Genomic DNA, 17,137 nt, shown 5'->3' with positions numbered 1-17,137 from the left:
TATATATATTTGATTTCAGTTTCGTCTGATTCCCAAATCCATGCTTTTCCATTATTCCTCCTAGTAAAACATGCTTAGCTGCTCACAGCTTTACGAACAGTGGTAGAAGGAGGACTGAGCATGAAGGAAATGGGTCTATTGGTAACAAATCCTTCTCTTCACAAAGACAAATAATCCATACTTCCTTGGCCTCATTAGTATAATGAGGTCACCAACAGAACTATCCTACCCAAGGATCCCAACTGAACACCACAAAGCCAGAAACAAAACTGACTAAAACAAAATTGTGGAGAAAAGGATATTGGTGGGTCAGCCAGATAGTACCATGAATTTGAGAGGCAGCGTTACGCTGTATCTGCTCTGCAAAAACCTTCAAGGGTTCACTTCAGAATCCCTCTTATTACTTTAAAGTCATCTCTTTGCTATTATATACTTCTTACCTTTACCCCTAAAAAGTGTCTGTAATTTTTAGAAGTTCATTAAAAGTGTTATATGTATATTCTTTTCTTTCTGCTCTGAAGACACTAATTCTGACAGGGCCTCACATTTAGAAGTGAAGTACACACTTAAGCACCCCAGAGAGACTGATCCTCTCTTGAAGTCTCGGGAAGAGCATGTTTGTGTGCCATTGACCTGCTTCTAGGACAGATGTAATTTTCAGCAAGGAAAGGTTGATCCTTTAATTCTTTAAAATAGTTTTTACACTGTGTCTCATTTCTGTCGTTGTTAGCCATTGAGTTGATTCTGACTCATAGTGACCCTACATGACAGAGTAGAACCGTCCCATGGTGTTTCCTAGGCTGAAACCTTTACCAGAGCAGATCACCAGGTCTTTTCTTGTGCAGAGCTGCTTGTAGGTTCAACTCGATGACCCTCTGCAAAGTTTAGCAGCGGAACATTTAACGATTGAGCCTCCAGGGCTCCTTGTCTCATTTCCACTACATAGCTGATAAATGGTAAACCTTAAATATTTAACCAAAGGTGAAGATGTTGATATAATATAGTTTGATTTTGATTTCTCTAGGTACATTCTTTTAAAAAAAAAAATTATAAAACAGAAGGAATAAAGGTAACTCTTGTGAAGACTGTACCTAAAAATGCTTGTGATGTAAAGTTATCCGTAAAAGGCAGTCAGAGCTGCTAGGCACCAGTTCACACAGGCTTCAGCAAACCAATCTGCATGTGCTCTGATGGCTCAGTGCCCCACCTCATCTCTGTTCAGGTCTATTTTAGACATGCTTGTGTTGGGGTTACGAATGGTTTATTCTCTGCACCTCAATTTTTCTTTAATAGTATAATTATAATATTTTTGTGATAAAATATTATTTTTTGATTATTTAAACTTGAAAAGAACATTTATGATACATAAATTCAAGCACTTTGGATTACACGCTGCTATTTTCCTACAGATTCGTTAAAATGGAAATCACTATGAAGGTAGAGTATCAAAATTAAGCCTCAAATAGTACTCTTAAAATAATCAGTAAGACAAGAAAGTCAAAACTCAATTTTAAGAGGAATGTCCTAGAGTTGAGGGTCAACCCCTCTCTAAAACAGCCAAAATTTAAGTCACCTGAATAAATAGAGAGAAGAAAAGGAAAGGGCAGACTGAGCTTTGCAACCTCTCATATTTAAAAGAAGAAACAGAAGAAGTAATTCCAATTAACCCTTTGTGTTTTATAGGTTTTGCATCTTTGGGAAGGTTAAGATGACAGCCCATTCTAAACACGTGTCCATTTACATTAGCAGCCTTTTCTATGGGTGACTTAAGTGCATATTTGAAACATTCCAATGGAGAAACAAAGAGGACATCAAAAGGCTAAATAATCCATGCAAGCATGGGAATTTCAGAGTCAGTTTATTTGGACTTTATCTCACCCTTATTGGCCCACCACAATCCAAATGAGACCATAAAACAATCAGTACCCAAAAGACCTGATTTCCATAGTTGAAATAGCACAGATCTTGACTCGTTTTGGGGGAAGTTGTAGGAGATACTTTGACAGTGTTAGTAAAGGGAGCTAGGGGAGGATATTGGGGAGATTATTTTACTAACACTTAAATTTCAAGCAAACTGAATTAGTGTCAAGTTCCTGTTTGAACACTAATTAAGCGTGGGTGCTAACAATGAACAAGAACAGGTTGCGGATTTCTTTCTTTTTTTTTTTTTTAACTACTTGGATGGTCAGCTGGAATGACCATGATGGAAAGGGCCCTGAACACCGCAACTTGGGTTGATGATGTAATTCAAGGAGAACAATTACTTTAACTTTTTGACTGTTGGTCTAGGTTTAGGTTTCCTTTTTCTTAGCCTAACGTTCTGTTTTTAATGATTTATCCACTTCTTCTCTTTTTTCTCTTACACTCCCTCCTCCCTTGATGTATCATTACATATGGAAAACTGCAGATGTTTAGTTAATGTAACAGACAAGATTCATATTCACTTAAAAAAAATCTGGTACATGGATAAAATCCATATAACAGCACATACAACACTCACACAAGGAACTCTGGGGCCCTTAACTAAGAGCTAAGGAATGTTTTTAAGTAGAGAGGAAGAAATGATGGGAATATTTGCTACAGGATGCAGACATCGGTCCCTTGGTACCATTAGCTCAACAGGAATTAAGTGTAACTAAAAAAAAAAAACTTTTTTTTTTTTTTATGAACAGGGGAAGTCATTAAGTAAATGGTATTTTTCTAGGAAGTCCTTACTCTCTGCAACCTAGCTAGACTGATTTGTTGGGTTTGCCTAAGGAGTACAGATGTAAAATGATTGGGTAGAAGAGAAGAAATGGTGTGAGCTAATGACAAATATTGAAGTCACAATGGGTGTAAATGCAAACCAGAGGAGAGCTACGATGGTGATAAGAAAGAAGCAGATGTTAAATACTTCTTTAACTGGTGTCTTTACTAGTGCAATTGCCATTAATCAATACTGCAAGTTTAAGTACTGGTTCTCTAAGGAAAAAAACCAGAAAGGGGTTCTTTGTCCTTTGTCCTTTGTTAACATAAACACAAATATTTGTGCAGCAGAGAGAACTACCCTTCTGTGGTTTTCTCCTCTGCAAATCAGGGGTGACTGGATAATATTCAGTCAGAAAAACATAATGATTGATCACTGAATGTATCTTATGGCTTTTATCACTGGGAGCAGATATTTTGCCTATTTTTGGCATATATATATATAATGTATCTACTCTGTCCTATCGGGTCGTTATGAGTCGGAATCGACCGGACAGCAGTGGGTTATATATATAAGGTATGCAGTTATCAGTACTAGTCATAGAGTTTCTTACATGTTTTTTGAAATACATGTTGTTCTTCCTAGATACAGAAAATGATGAGCTAGTACTTTTCCTTAAAAGTTGTATATTTTTTAACTTTAATTTTTTTAATTAAAAAATTACAAATGCTAATTATAAAATACAAACAACAAAAAGGAATATAAAAAACTAAAATGTTCTCCCTCACCTCCTCCTGTTCATACTCATTTTACTTATCTATTGCTGCATAACAAATTACCCCCAAAACTTAATGGCTTAAAACAACAATAAACATCTATTATCTCACACAGTTTCTGTGAGTCAGGAATTCAGAGTGTCTTAGCTGGGTAGTCCTTGGCTCAGGGTCTCTCATGAAGTTACAATCAAGATGTCAGAAGGACTGCAATCATCTAAAGGCTTGATTGGGTGGAGGATCCACTACCAAAGTGACTTACACACCTGGGAAGTCAGCACCGGTTGTTGGCAAGGAGGCCTCAGTTCTTTGCCACTTGGACCTCTCCGTAGGACTGCTTGAGCATCCTCACAATGTGGCAGCTAGCTTCCCCCAGAGTGAGTGATCCAAAAGGAAAAGCAAGGAGGAAGCCAATGTCTTTTATGGCCTGATCTCAGGGATCACACATACGCTAAATCTAACATTCTCAAGGTGAGGGGAACTAGGCTCCACCTTTTGGACAGAGGAATATTGAAAAATTTGTGGACATAACCACCACAGTGCTCCTGTTTCTTAAAGGTAATTGCTATTAATGTTTAGGTATATAACTTCAGAGACCTTTTTCTATGTACATACAAATATATAAAACATGTGCATGTGTATATATGCACACACGTATACACATACATTTTATATATCTATACATATGCACACACATATATATTTATAATTGTTTTTCATAACGTTTATAAAATGCTATGAATATTATTTTTGTACTTTTTAACTCAATAAATAATTTATTAAGGACATCTTTTTTCCTCAAACGTATGTCTCATTTAATGCTGCACAGGATTTCTTTATATGCTTATAACAAAATTAATCATTTCCCTAAAGACATACATATGGGTAGTGTATTGGTTTCCTAGGGTTATTGTAACAAAGTACCACACAGTGGGTGGCTTAAAATGGCAGAAATTTATTGTCTCACAGCTCTGGAGGCTAGAAGTCCAAATTCAGGGGGTCTGCAGGGTCATGCCCTCCCCCGAGGCTCTAGGGGAAGATGGTTTCCTCTCTCTCCCAGCTTCTGGTAGCACCTAATATTCCTTGACTTGTAGCTGCAGCATACCTCCATTTTCTGTGTCTGTCATCACATGGCGTCTTCTCGCTGTGTCTCTTCTCTTTTATAAGGATGACACTAATATTGGATTAAGGAGCCAAAGTGATGCAGGAGGTTTGAGACTGGCTGCTAACAGAAAGGTTGGCGGTTCAAATCCACCAAGAGGCTCTATAGAAGAAATACCTAGAGATCTTCTCCTATAAAGATTATAGTCAAGAAAACCCCATGGAGCAGTTCTACTCTGTAACGCATAGGGTTACCTTGAGTCGGAGCCAACTTGATGACAACTAACAACAGCATATTGGATTAGGACTTACCCTACTCATGTATGACTACATGCTAATTGATACCATCTTCAAAGACGCTGCTTCCAAACAAGGTCACGTTAACAGGTACAGGGGTTAGGACTTCCACGTACCTTTTGTGGGGATGTTATTCAATGCATAGAGGATTGTCTAATTTTTTCTTTTTTCTCAGTAATGGCGTAGTAAACATCCTACACAAAACCTTGCCTGCTTGTGTATTTCTGTATGATATATTCTTATAAATGGAACTACTGTATCAAAATATTTTGCTTTCACTACTTTGTTCGGTACTATTGAATTGCTCTCCAAAACTGTAACAGCATTCATTTAAATATTTTATTGGTAAGGATAGGCTAACCAATAAAATAACCAACTCATGGCAACTCCACGTGTGTCAAAGTAAAACTGCATTCCATAGAGCTTTCAATGGCTGTAATCTTACAGAGAAGGTGCTCTGGTGGTGCAATGGTTAAGTACTTGGCTGCTAACTGAAAGGTCACTGTTGTAACCTAGTGAGTCTGTGATAGAAAAGAACAGGTGATCTGCTCCTTAAAGATTATAGCCTAGGAAACCCTGTGAGGCAGTTCTACTCTGTCATATAAGGTCACAAGGAGTCAGAATCAACTTGATAGTATACAACAACATTCTGTTAGATGATGGGCCTCCTGGGTTGATCCTATAAAAAAGCTTTCATATTTTTTCTCTTCTACTTTTCCATCAGAGTCCTGGTGCACTGTTTAAGAGCTCAGCTGCTAACCAAAATGTTGGCAGTTTGAATCCACCAGCCACTCCTTGGAAACCATATGGGGCAGCTCTGCTCTATGCTACAAGGTCATTATGAGCTGGAATTGACTCATTGCCATCAGTACTTTGGAAGAAGGTCTTTACTGTTGTAATCAGATAAGATACAATAGTCATTATCTGATAGGCTCAGTATCCCTGGACCCTTGTCCATATAGTCTGCTCATCTGCTCAAACTTTTAAAAAATAAGAGGGGATTGAGCTAAAGAGGCTGGACTGAGCTCACTCCATAGCAGGAGTTCTGCTCCCCCACCATTATGGAAATTTAGTCCACTTAAATCCCTGCTTTCAATGCTCCTGCCAATGCCAATTAAAGGCTCCACCCTCTATTTGTATAGTGTTTCCCACTCGGTGTTTTCTGGTCTCAGTTACCTTACTCTTACTCATACTCCCTGTTTATTAATGATTCCTAGTCCTTTATGATTTCTACACACAGCTTTCTCATTTCTGGTGTCTTTTAGCTTTTTCTATTGACAACAATAGCCTCCCTTTATTTTCTACAAAAATTTTCTGGGATAATATAATTACCTACCCAATCACCATTATTCATGTTTGGGCAGAGCTGTTGCTCTGGGGTACCCCATCTATCTGTCCAATAGCTTGGATGGAGTCCTTAGGTGGTGCAAAAGTTTGGCAGTGTGAGTTTACCTAGAGGCACCTCAGAATAAAGACCTGGTGGTCTACTTCTATAAAAATCAATCACTGAGTGGCGTCTGGGGTCTTAAATGCTAACAAGCGGCCATCTAAGATGCATCAATTGGTCTCAACCCACCTGGATCAAAGGAGAATGAAGAACACCAAGATCACACGATAACTATGAGCCCAAGAGACAGAAAGGGCCACATGAACTAGAGACTTACATCATTCTGAGACCAGAAGAACTAGATGGTGCCTGGCTACAACTGATGACTGCCCTGACAGGGAACACAACAGAGAACCCCTGAAGGAGCAGGAGAACAGTGGGATGCAGACCCCAAATTCTCATAAAAAGACTAGACTTAATGGTCTGACTGAGACTAGAGGAATCCCAGTGGTCATGGCCCCCAAACCTTCTGTTGGCCCAGGACAGGAACCATTCCCGAAGACAACTCATCAGACATGGAAGGGACTGGACATTGGGTTGGAGAGAGATGCTGACGAAGAGTGAGATACTTGTACCAGGTGGACACTTGAGACTGTGTTGGTATCTCCTGTCTGGAGGGGAGATAGGAGGGTAGAGAGGGTTAGAAACTGGCAAAATTGTCAAGAAAGGAGAGACTGGAAGGAGGGAGCGGGCTGACTCACTAGGGGGAGAGTAAGTGGGAGTACGGAGTAAGGTGTATATAAGCTTATATGTGACAGACTGACTTGATTTGTAAACTTTCACTTAAAGCACAATAAAAATTATTTTTAAAAATCAATCATTGAAAACTCTAAGGACCATGTAAGATACATCTATTGGTCTCTACTCATCTGGAGCAAAAGGACACCAAGACTCAAAGAAAAAAACTAATCTACAGGACAAATAGTGTACAGGAACCACAACCTCATCTACCCCAAGACTAGAAGAACTAGATGGTGCCCAGCTACCACTACCAACTGTTGTAATCAGGGCCACAATAAATGGACTCTGATAGAAGAGGAGGTAAATGTAGAACAGAACCCCAAGTTCCTAAAAAAACAAAGCAAAACAAAAAGCCACCAGGCTTACTGGATTGGTTGAAATTGGCAGACTGTCCCAGACCGTTAACCTGAAACACTCTTCAAACCTTGAGCCAAGACCAACTCTAGAGGTCACCTTGTAGCTAAATAACAGATTGGCTCACAGAGTAACGGATAGCACCCGTAAGTACTGTGCTCTTTTAAAAAGTCACCTATATGAGACCAAATAAATGATCAACAAATTACTTTAAAACAAAGATGAGACTATAAGCGAGCAGGGAAACTAGATTAATGGAAACGGAACAACCAGAAGAGAAATAATGAAGAATGTAACCAATGTCACTGAACAATTTGTGTAGAAATTGTTGAATGGGAACTCAACCTGCTGTGTAAACCTTCACTGAAAATACAATAAAATATTATTAAGAAGAAAATCCTATCTATGGGGCACAGTTCTACTTTGACACACATGAAGTTGCCATGAGTCAGAGTCAACTGGATAGCAACTGCTTTTTTTTTTTTTAACTGATTTATAGCTTGGCTACCTATGAGTCAGGGACTCACTCCTGACAAAATCAGCTGTGGACTGGGGTGGGTCAGGAGATATCATCACGGAAAACCCCGCCCGAGGGATCACTCAGGGCTACTTCCCCCACCAAACAGGCATTCAGAGGCACAGCTAGCTCTTACAATGACTTCAGACAAAACACTCAAGCCTTCCAACCCTCAACTGGCTGTTTGAAAAGTGCAAATAATTACATATCCCCCATTTATTTCATAGGATTGCTGTGAGAATAAAATAAAATAAATATAAATTTAAAAGCATTATGCAATGTATATAAGATAACCTGCAAAGCCTCCAGCATGTAATAGATGATCCATCAACAGAGGTGTAATACGTTGGCAGACAGTGCCCAGCACCTAAATTGGTCTTAAAGGCCCGCTGCTGAGAGCTAAAGCACTACATACCACACATCGTTAGTCCAGAGCACTGCCCGAGGCTGCCAGCTTCTCTGCAGTCCTTGCTGAGAATGTCTGTCAAAAGAGCCTACCAGTCTACCATTATACCTGCCCAGAAGGCTGGGAGCAAGAAGTGGGGGGGACTTCTGAGGGGAGTTCTTGAGGACTGGGAGGAGGCAATGAGGTACTTTCCCTTCCTGAAAGTACAAGGAGGCAAGCCCCATGAGAGAGAGAGAGAGTGTGTGTGTGTGTGTGTGTGTGTGTGTGTGTGTAACACATTGAGTCCCCCTCCACTGAGTCAGGGACATGTGATAATCTCCAGCATGAGCGCTGCCAGTGATGGAACTAGCAGAGATCCCACCGATACCTCGTGTGGAGAAAGAGACAGGAGAGAGATGGTGAAGCCGAGAAAGAACAGATGGCCTTTGTTTTTATTTTTTTGCATTTTCCCTAAAGCTACATTTTTTTTTAATTAAAAAGGCATTTAATTTTTCTCCTTTAGAAAAACCCTTCTTATTGTAAAATATAGCACACAGACAGAAAAATTCATGAACAAAAATGTGCAGCTTTACCAGTTATAAAGCCAATACCTGTGTATCTACCACTAAGGTCAATAAATAAAACTTTGTCACCAGCACTCCAGCAGTTTCTTTCTTGTGTTTGAAAATCTGAAAACCCTCCCTCCCCCCAGGGAAAACCATAGACCTGAACTTTCTGGTAAACACTTTTCTTACTTAAAAACAACAACAGCAACAAACTCTTTTCATCTAAGCATGCACCCCAAAGCACTACCAAAGCACTATACCTTAGTATTGCTTGTTTGGGGACTTTAAATAAATGGAATTATGGTATGAATATACTTCAATTTGTCTGTCTATGCTACTATTGAGGGACATTTGGCTTGTTTCCAGCTTGGGGCTATTATTAACATGCAGCTATAAGCATTTTGTACATGCCTCTTCTATACATGTGCACATATGTCTTTAAGGTACATAGCTAGGTGTACAATTGTTGGGTCAAAGAGTATGTCAGTGGCAACTAATAACAATAATATATGAGTCCTCAACTATAGAAGATTTTCCAAGCGGTTGTACCAATGTGCATTCCCACCAGCAATTTAGGAGCATTCCTGCTCCACATTTAAAATGATGATTTTTCATTTGGAAGTTAAATACTTCTGTATGAAAAAGGCCTTTTTAAAAAATGAAATAATAATAATGGTAGGATTAACAGGATGCTCTTTTTTGATATCTTTAGATGACAAAAATAAAGACCTAGTAGTTTCGTTCAGACTTTAATTTTATTTTGCCTGAAAACTTTTGGACCACAATATCTCAAATGCTAGAAACCATTGTCCTAGACAGTATGATAATAGCTTGTCCCCTTTTTTCCCTTTTTTAACATCAAAACCACTTGTTACATACGGTAGCCAGCCTCCAATATTGCCCCCAGTAAACTTCCCTCTCTTGGTATTCATGTCTTTATGTGGCTCTCTCCCTCACCGAGTAAGTGCTAATTTTTGTTACCAGTGCAAGTGTCAATGTCTGGATTCCCAAGCTGGGTCATGAAAGACATTGCTACTTCAGCATTGGTCTCCAGGGAAGTCAGCCACCATGTTGTAAGGATGCTTAATCAGCCCTGTGAACAAGCCCACAAGGAAAATAACCAATTTACTAATACCAACTAATCCATCTTGGAAGCAGACCCTTTGGCCTCAGTCAAGCATTCAGATGATTGTACTCCCCTAGCCTTAGAATTTTCCAGCTGAGACCTGGGAAATCATAAAGCAGAGACAAGCCATTCCAGTGCACTCTATCAGAAGTCGGGGTGTGCTGAAACCATGAGTTAATACATGATTACAGTGGTTAAGTGCTAGGGCTGCTAACCAAGAGGTCGGCAGTTCAGATCCACCAGGTGCTCCTTGGAAACTCTGTGGGGCAGTTCTACTCTGTCCTATAGGGTCGCTATGAGTCAGAATCAACTCGACGGCAGTGGGTTTGGTTTTTGGTTGGTTATTGTTTTAATCCACTAATTTTTGGAATGATTTGTTATGCAGCAATAGATAACACAACGCACATGACCACCTAGGAAAAATTCTTGCCAAAAATTTGAACTTGACTCTGATTATGGCTCTAGATTTAACTATAAATTTAAAAGAAGTAGAGATGACAGAAGAACAAGTTAAATAAACACACCAGAGGTATACAATCAGCAAAATCTAGAATACGGGGAATTCTAGATGACCAACGTCACAATTTGTTCAACTAAAAACTGTAAAAAACAAAACAAAAACATGAGGAAGGAAATCTAACCTATAAATTAACGGACTTATGAGGTGTGGAAGATCGCATTATTCCCAATATTCCAGGCCCTCTTCTGTGGGAGGATTATACTTCCTTTCTCCCCACTAACATCAGGTTGTATTGGCCCACGTCTGGAATCTAAGATGGAACCTACTGATATTCAAGATGGAGTCCTCTCGGCAGCCCTTGGCATCACTTATTATGGGATACAGTGCACAGGCACTTGATCTGCAGCACTACATCGTGATCTTTGGAGGGCTAAGAAGGTCAAACTGCAGTCACACTCTGCTCCTCTGCACATAGGAAGTCTGCAAAGCAGAAGGGGACAAGAAAGACACTAAGAAGGAGATAGTAATTCACGGACTGCCCCAATCCTATCTCATGTTGACAGGGTGGGTTCCTGTTTACCCCACTTCTAGATGGTAATCTTTTTTAAAGCTCTTTTGTTCCACCAGCACAGTTAACCCTATCTGTCTCATGATAGGGTGTGGTTCCTGTTTACCCAACTTCTAGATAATAATCTTTTAAAAGCTCTTTTGTTCAGCCACTGTGCACAGTTAACCCTATCTGTCTCAATTTGGCCATGTGGTTTGCTTTGACCAATGAAATATAAGCAGATGTGATCTTGCTACTTCTACGCAGAAACTCAAAAAGTCATTGCATGTTTCAACAATTGCTCATTCCCAACTGTCAGGAAATGCATGTATCCCAAGTAGGGACTGTTTCTTAGGCTTTGGCCAGGAGTGAAGAGGATATGGAACTAACAAACAATGGAAAGTCACATGAGCCAGAAATACACTGAAACCTGTGAAAGCCAGAACTTGACGAGACTGCCTTGCTTTTCCGAGTCTCGCAAGTTTTCCACTTTTTTATCATTCTCTATTAGTGCAAAATATTTGAATTTTCTTTCTCTGACAGGTTTCTGCCTTACACTGGTTCTGACTACCACAGGTTTTACTGTAAACCTAAATTGGGTAAGCCACTGCGATTTTGGAGTTGTCTGCTACCATAGCATAATCTAGTATAATCTGATTCATACAGAAAATAGTTAAATCAAATACAACATGTAAATTTTGTTAGAATTCTAATTTATAAGACAATTGGAGAAATTTAAATACAGACTGGATATTTGGTGATAATAAATTATTATTTATTTTTTAGATGTGTTGATGGTATTGCCAAAACTAAACCAAATCTGTCGCTGTCGAGTCGATTCCGACTTATAATGATCCTATAGGACAGAGTAGAGCTACCCCATAGGGTTTCCAAGGCTGTAATCTTTATGGAAGTAGACTGCCACATCTTTCTCCTCTGGAGCAGTTGTTGGGTTTGAAACACTGACATTTTGGAGCACTTAACCACTGTGCCACCAGGGTTCCTTGATGGTATTGCAGTTATGTTAAATAAAAAAAAAGAGCTTTATATACAAATTTTAATATTTTATTGTGTTTTAAATGAAAGTTTACACAGCAAATTAGAGTCCTATTCAACAATTCATACACAGATTGTTCTGTGACACTGGTTACTGTCCCTGAATTGTGTCAGCACTCTCACTATTTCCACTCTGCCTGCCTGTTTCTAACCATCCAGTTTCCTTGCCCCTCTTTGCCTTCTTATCTTTGCTTTTGGGTAAAAGTTGACTGTTTGGCCTCCTATAGTTGATTTAAAGGAGCATATTTCTCACGGGTGTTGGGTGTTACCATTTAGTTTTTAGGCCAATCTATTATTTGGCTGAAAGGTGACCTCCTGGAGTGGCTTCAGTTCCAGGTTAAAAGGGTATCTTTAGGCTAGAACTCTTATGTTTTAGATATGTGGTCCAGGACAGAAGAGAAGTAGGTGCGGATACAGATGCAACAAGATTGTCCACGAATTGGTAATTATTGAAGCTGGGTGATGGGTGCATGCCAGTTTATATCTGGAAATTTCCACAATGAAAAGTTGAAAAAATAGTTTATTGATTTGAGTCCTAGAATTGTCCCTTGACTCTCAAAGGGGTTCAGAAAATATGAAAACTGGGAAGATGGAGCTGATGAATTAAGTTTAGAGAGTGTGAGTATACAATGGAGGTGTTTGGATCAGTCCTCAGGAAGAAGACAATGACACTGATCACCTTTAGTGAAAAGAAGGTGATTCTCCTAGAACATTGTATCAGGTCACAGGCACATCAGGAAAAGATTCAGAGCCCTGGTCAGGCATGGGAAATTGCGGAGGTGTCAGCCTCCACCTCAAGAGTAAAAGGGGAATGGTGTGGCTTGAGTAGAATCTTGTCTTTATCCCTTCTTTGGCTATTGGCTAAGATAAAACATAGAATCTGTTCTTATCCGTTCAAGTTTGTGATGTGTTCTCTATCTGCCTATATGGAATTGAGAGAGAGATTTGGAGCTTGCTCTGTCTACTCCTTTCCTAGCCTGGAATTGCAATACTTCCAGGAACAGTGCATTTCTTTTTGGCTTAATGACAGATTGTTTTCTGTTGTTCCCCTTGTCTCCTACAAAGTGCTCTAAATCACTCTTAATGAGACTCCAGACTGCATTTCCACCATTTGAACTGCAAGGATAGAGTTTCCTGTAAATGGAGTAGACAAAGTAGCTGGACATGAACCATTTTACCAGTGCCCTATCCAAGATGGTGTTGGATAAGAGGGCCATTTGGGGAAGCAGGGGGGAAGGGTACAAGGAGAAAGCCTGAGGGAGGGAGGAAGAGGCTGAGCCTCAGCCAGAACTCCCATGCCAAGGGACAATGCACCAGGATATGTGACCTGAGGAAGAGCCAGCGTGGGCAGCCACAGAGTGAGAGTAAGTCACATCGGAGTTCCAGAGACGGGAGCAACCTCTGTGGTAGAACCACTGCTCCTTTGCTGGGGGAGTCAAATAAGGAGATGCTGCCCCTCACTTTTTCTTTCAACTCCAACGTGGTTCTCCTTGGGAAAGAAGGAGAAGAAGGTGTATGAGAGCAGATACATTTCCCACCCCACTCCCACTAGACTGGCTTGTACTGGGAGGGTAGAAAAGAGAGAAAACTGAATCTTTTGACATTGAAATTTTATGTTGAAAACTAGAAACAGAACTACCCTATGATTCAGCAATCCCACTACTTGGAATATACCCTAAACCAAAAAAACAAATCCGTTGCCATAGAGTTGATTCTGACTCATAGCAACCCTATGGGTACACCCCCAACTCATAGCGACCCTATGCACAAAAGAACGAAACACTGCCCAGTCCTGTGCCACTATCTTTACAATCGTTGCTATGCTTGAGTTCACTGTTGCAGCCATTGTGTCAATCCATCTTGTTGAGCATACCCTAGAGACCTAAAAATAGAGACAATCAGACATAGGCACACCTATGTTCATTGCTGCTTTATTCACAATAGCAAGTGAATGGAAACAACCAAAGAGCTCATGAATGGATAAGCAAATTGTGGTACATACATACAATGGAATACCAAGCAACCGTAAAGAACGATGATGAGTTCGTGAAACATATTATAACACAGATGAATCTGGAGGACACAATGGTAAATGAAATAAGTCAAGCATATAAGGACAAATATTGTGTGATCCCTCTTTTATAGAAGACAAGAATAGATAAATATAGAGAGACCAATGTTCATTGACTGTCGGTGGGGGGAGAGGGGCAAAGGGAAATTATGCTTTAGACCACAGAGACTTGCTTTTTTTGGTGATGGGAAATGTGGCACCGAATGTGGATATAGTGAGCAAAGCACAACCAAAGTAAAAACGTGTGTTTGAGCACATATGGATGCGTATAGGCAAATTGGTATACGGGTAAGTACAGGTGTGTACGTAGGCGAGAACAGATAGAAATATCTATAGGTACATGCAAATTTAAATATGTGGGAACAGGCACACATACTCATTGAAGACAAAAATATAGGTATTCTTCAGATATAACCAAACATCTTCCAACATTGGTTTTCTGGGTTTGAAAGCTCAGGACCATAGTCTCATGGGACAACTCAGTCAACTGGCATAAGATAGCTCACAAAAATCATGATCTGCATCCTGGTGAAGAGAGTAGCGCCCATGGTCTCGAAAGCTTGCAAGCGGGCATCTAAGACAAAACTACGCATCTGTCTCTACTCACTAGGAGAAAAACAAGTCAGAAGGTAACAAAAACACAGAGAAGAAACAAGTCTATATGAACCAGAACCTCATCTACGCTGAGACTAGAAGAACTAGATGGTACCTGGCTACCACCAGTGACAGTTCTGACTGGGGTTACAATAGTTGGTCCTGGGTAGAATGGGAGAAAAACATAGAATAGAACTCAAATTCTAATTTTTTTTTAAAAAAATCCAAACTGGAACAGTAGAGAACTGAGATACTCTTCAAACCTAGAACCAAGCCTATCCTCTGAGATCCCCTTTTAGCAAAATAGCAGGGTGGCACACAAAATAAAGGATATTACCTATAAGATTGGTGCCCTACTTAACAACTATCAATATGAGTCCATAATATCAAAAATTACTCAAGAGCAAAGATGAGAAAATAAGGGGGCAGGGAAACTAGGGTACTAGAAAGGGAACAAACTGAACACAATTAAAGAGAATGCTGACACATTGTGATAAATGTAACTAATGTTACTGAGCAATTTGTGTGGAAATTGTCAAATGGGAACCTAACTTGCTGTATAAACTTTCACCAAAAACTCAATAAAACATTAAAAAAATAAATAAGAAAGAAATTTTATGTTGTTTTACTTTTGAGATTGAAGTTTAAAACTGAATAGGGCTGAATATTAGAAATGGGAAGTGACTGGGAAGTTATGGAATTGGATGAAGCCACCGTTAAGCTATTAAGGGAGCTCAGATTAAAGCAGGGATCACGTACGTGGAGACTAGGAGCAGTTCAACAGTTTTCTGCTTATACCCCAATGGAGCACCACTCTTCAATAATCATAGGATTTCTTCATTTCCTCTAGCAACACAAAAACAAAAACAGAAAAACATTGTTCAGATTTTTTAGTGTTATACCATCTACCTCCAAAATACCAAGCAAAAATCCAGCCACTCCTCTTCATCTCTCCCTGCTTTTGCCTTCCCTCTCTCACCCTGTGGAGAATCGGTGCCTTCCTGTTGCCCTCTGTGCAATTACGAGGGCCAAACTTATGTACCATCAAGGACTCTAAAAATAAATATCTATATTTTATTTTAATATTTTGCCTACTGTGACCCACTTTCAAAAGCAAGTGATGAGGCATGTCATAAATAAACATGTCTGTGAACTCTGTTATGCAGTGTTGGTTGCTCAGCATTTGTACCATAAACTAAAGTTGTTTCTATAGCCAGCAAAAGTTAAAAAGGTTATCCATGTCAGTAAAATTGACGTTTGAGTTCTGAAATTCCACTTGCTTCATCAAAAATCTACTTTGTTGAGGGCCGTTTCCCACTGATGATCCTGGTATTAAGAGTTCTCGTTAGTGTCACTTCTGATGTGTCTGAGTCACATGTTGAGTCACTTCCAACCCCCACCACGTGTCTGAAAACACATTTTTCAACAATTATAAAATCAAAAGCTGTGGAGCTTCCTTGCAAACAGAGCGTTTGATCAGCTGATGTTATTTTAATTTTTCACTTTAGTGAAGGACCTATGGATGTCATTAAAAATTAGAGTCAAGAGCTAGACTGTCACCTAAAAAAAAAAGTAAAGTTTCAGTTTTAGGGCTTAGCTGACATTAGGCGGTTATCGTCTGTAATTTAAATACTTCAATTTAGACAGTAAGATATATGTATGTGCTTTAAAACTTAGCACTAATATTCACTCTAGGAGTTGTTAATTAACATTTGAAGTGTCCTAAAGGTGACACACACTCCAGGGGGTGGTTTGTTAGCATTTAAGAGCCCTAATCAGGAGCCTTGGATTTGGAATTGGTGACTACAGCAACTGTGTCAACTTTTCCTATATGTTAGAAATAACTTTTTACTGGTGAAATGAATGGTTTTTGACGTATGTGTATTGCACAGGAAGCTCACCCTGAAGCAAGTCAAGTATTAATTTCAGGTGAGCCCAAAATGGTGCTCGGGTGTTTTTTCAGTCCTGTGCCTGCCACTTAATGGAGGACCTGTCACCTGATCCAACAAGAGTGACCAAATCCTGCTCCAAAACATTGTCGTGTCTGCTTCATATGAGTGTTTCATTCAAGGTGCTCATCAGAGAGCTTACAGGAACAATTCGTTTGACTCATGTGCTAGCCTGTTGCCACTGAGTTGATTCCGACTCATAGCGACCCTACAGCTACTAATCAATGTTTGATCATGGAATTCACTCCGAGGCTAATTCTCATTGATCACACCACCCAGTTGTGCAGTGGAGGGTGAGAAGGCTCTAATGATTCCAATTGTCAGAGGCCTCCTCAAAGAAGCTGACAATTGCGTACCCACAAACTGGCTTAAGGCCATTAACCACACTTGGTCTACAAGGAGTTAGTTACCATGAAATGTATTTAATGAAAAACTGAGGGCCAAGTTAAAAAAAAAAATTCTACGTAAAATGGTATGTATTTGAAAAAAAGTGACAAGTTTTCATAAGGAGATATGTGCTTTTGTCT

The 17,137-nt window shown here is 39.6% G+C and overlaps 1 pseudogene; it reads left to right on the top strand.

Annotated features, from left to right (window-relative positions):
- Positions 1-12,837: 12,837 nt before the first annotated feature.
- Positions 12,838-13,010, top strand: LOC126078603 (uncharacterized; annotated as a pseudogene).
- Positions 13,011-17,137: the final 4,127 nt, after the last annotated feature.

Source organism: Elephas maximus, chromosome 6 (assembly GCF_024166365.1).
Source record: "Elephas maximus indicus isolate mEleMax1 chromosome 6, mEleMax1 primary haplotype, whole genome shotgun sequence".
NCBI classification, from domain to species: Eukaryota; Metazoa; Chordata; class Mammalia; order Proboscidea; family Elephantidae; genus Elephas; species Elephas maximus.
The sequence above is the reverse complement of the archived record's forward strand: the minus strand, read 5'-3'. Positions and strand labels throughout refer to the sequence as shown.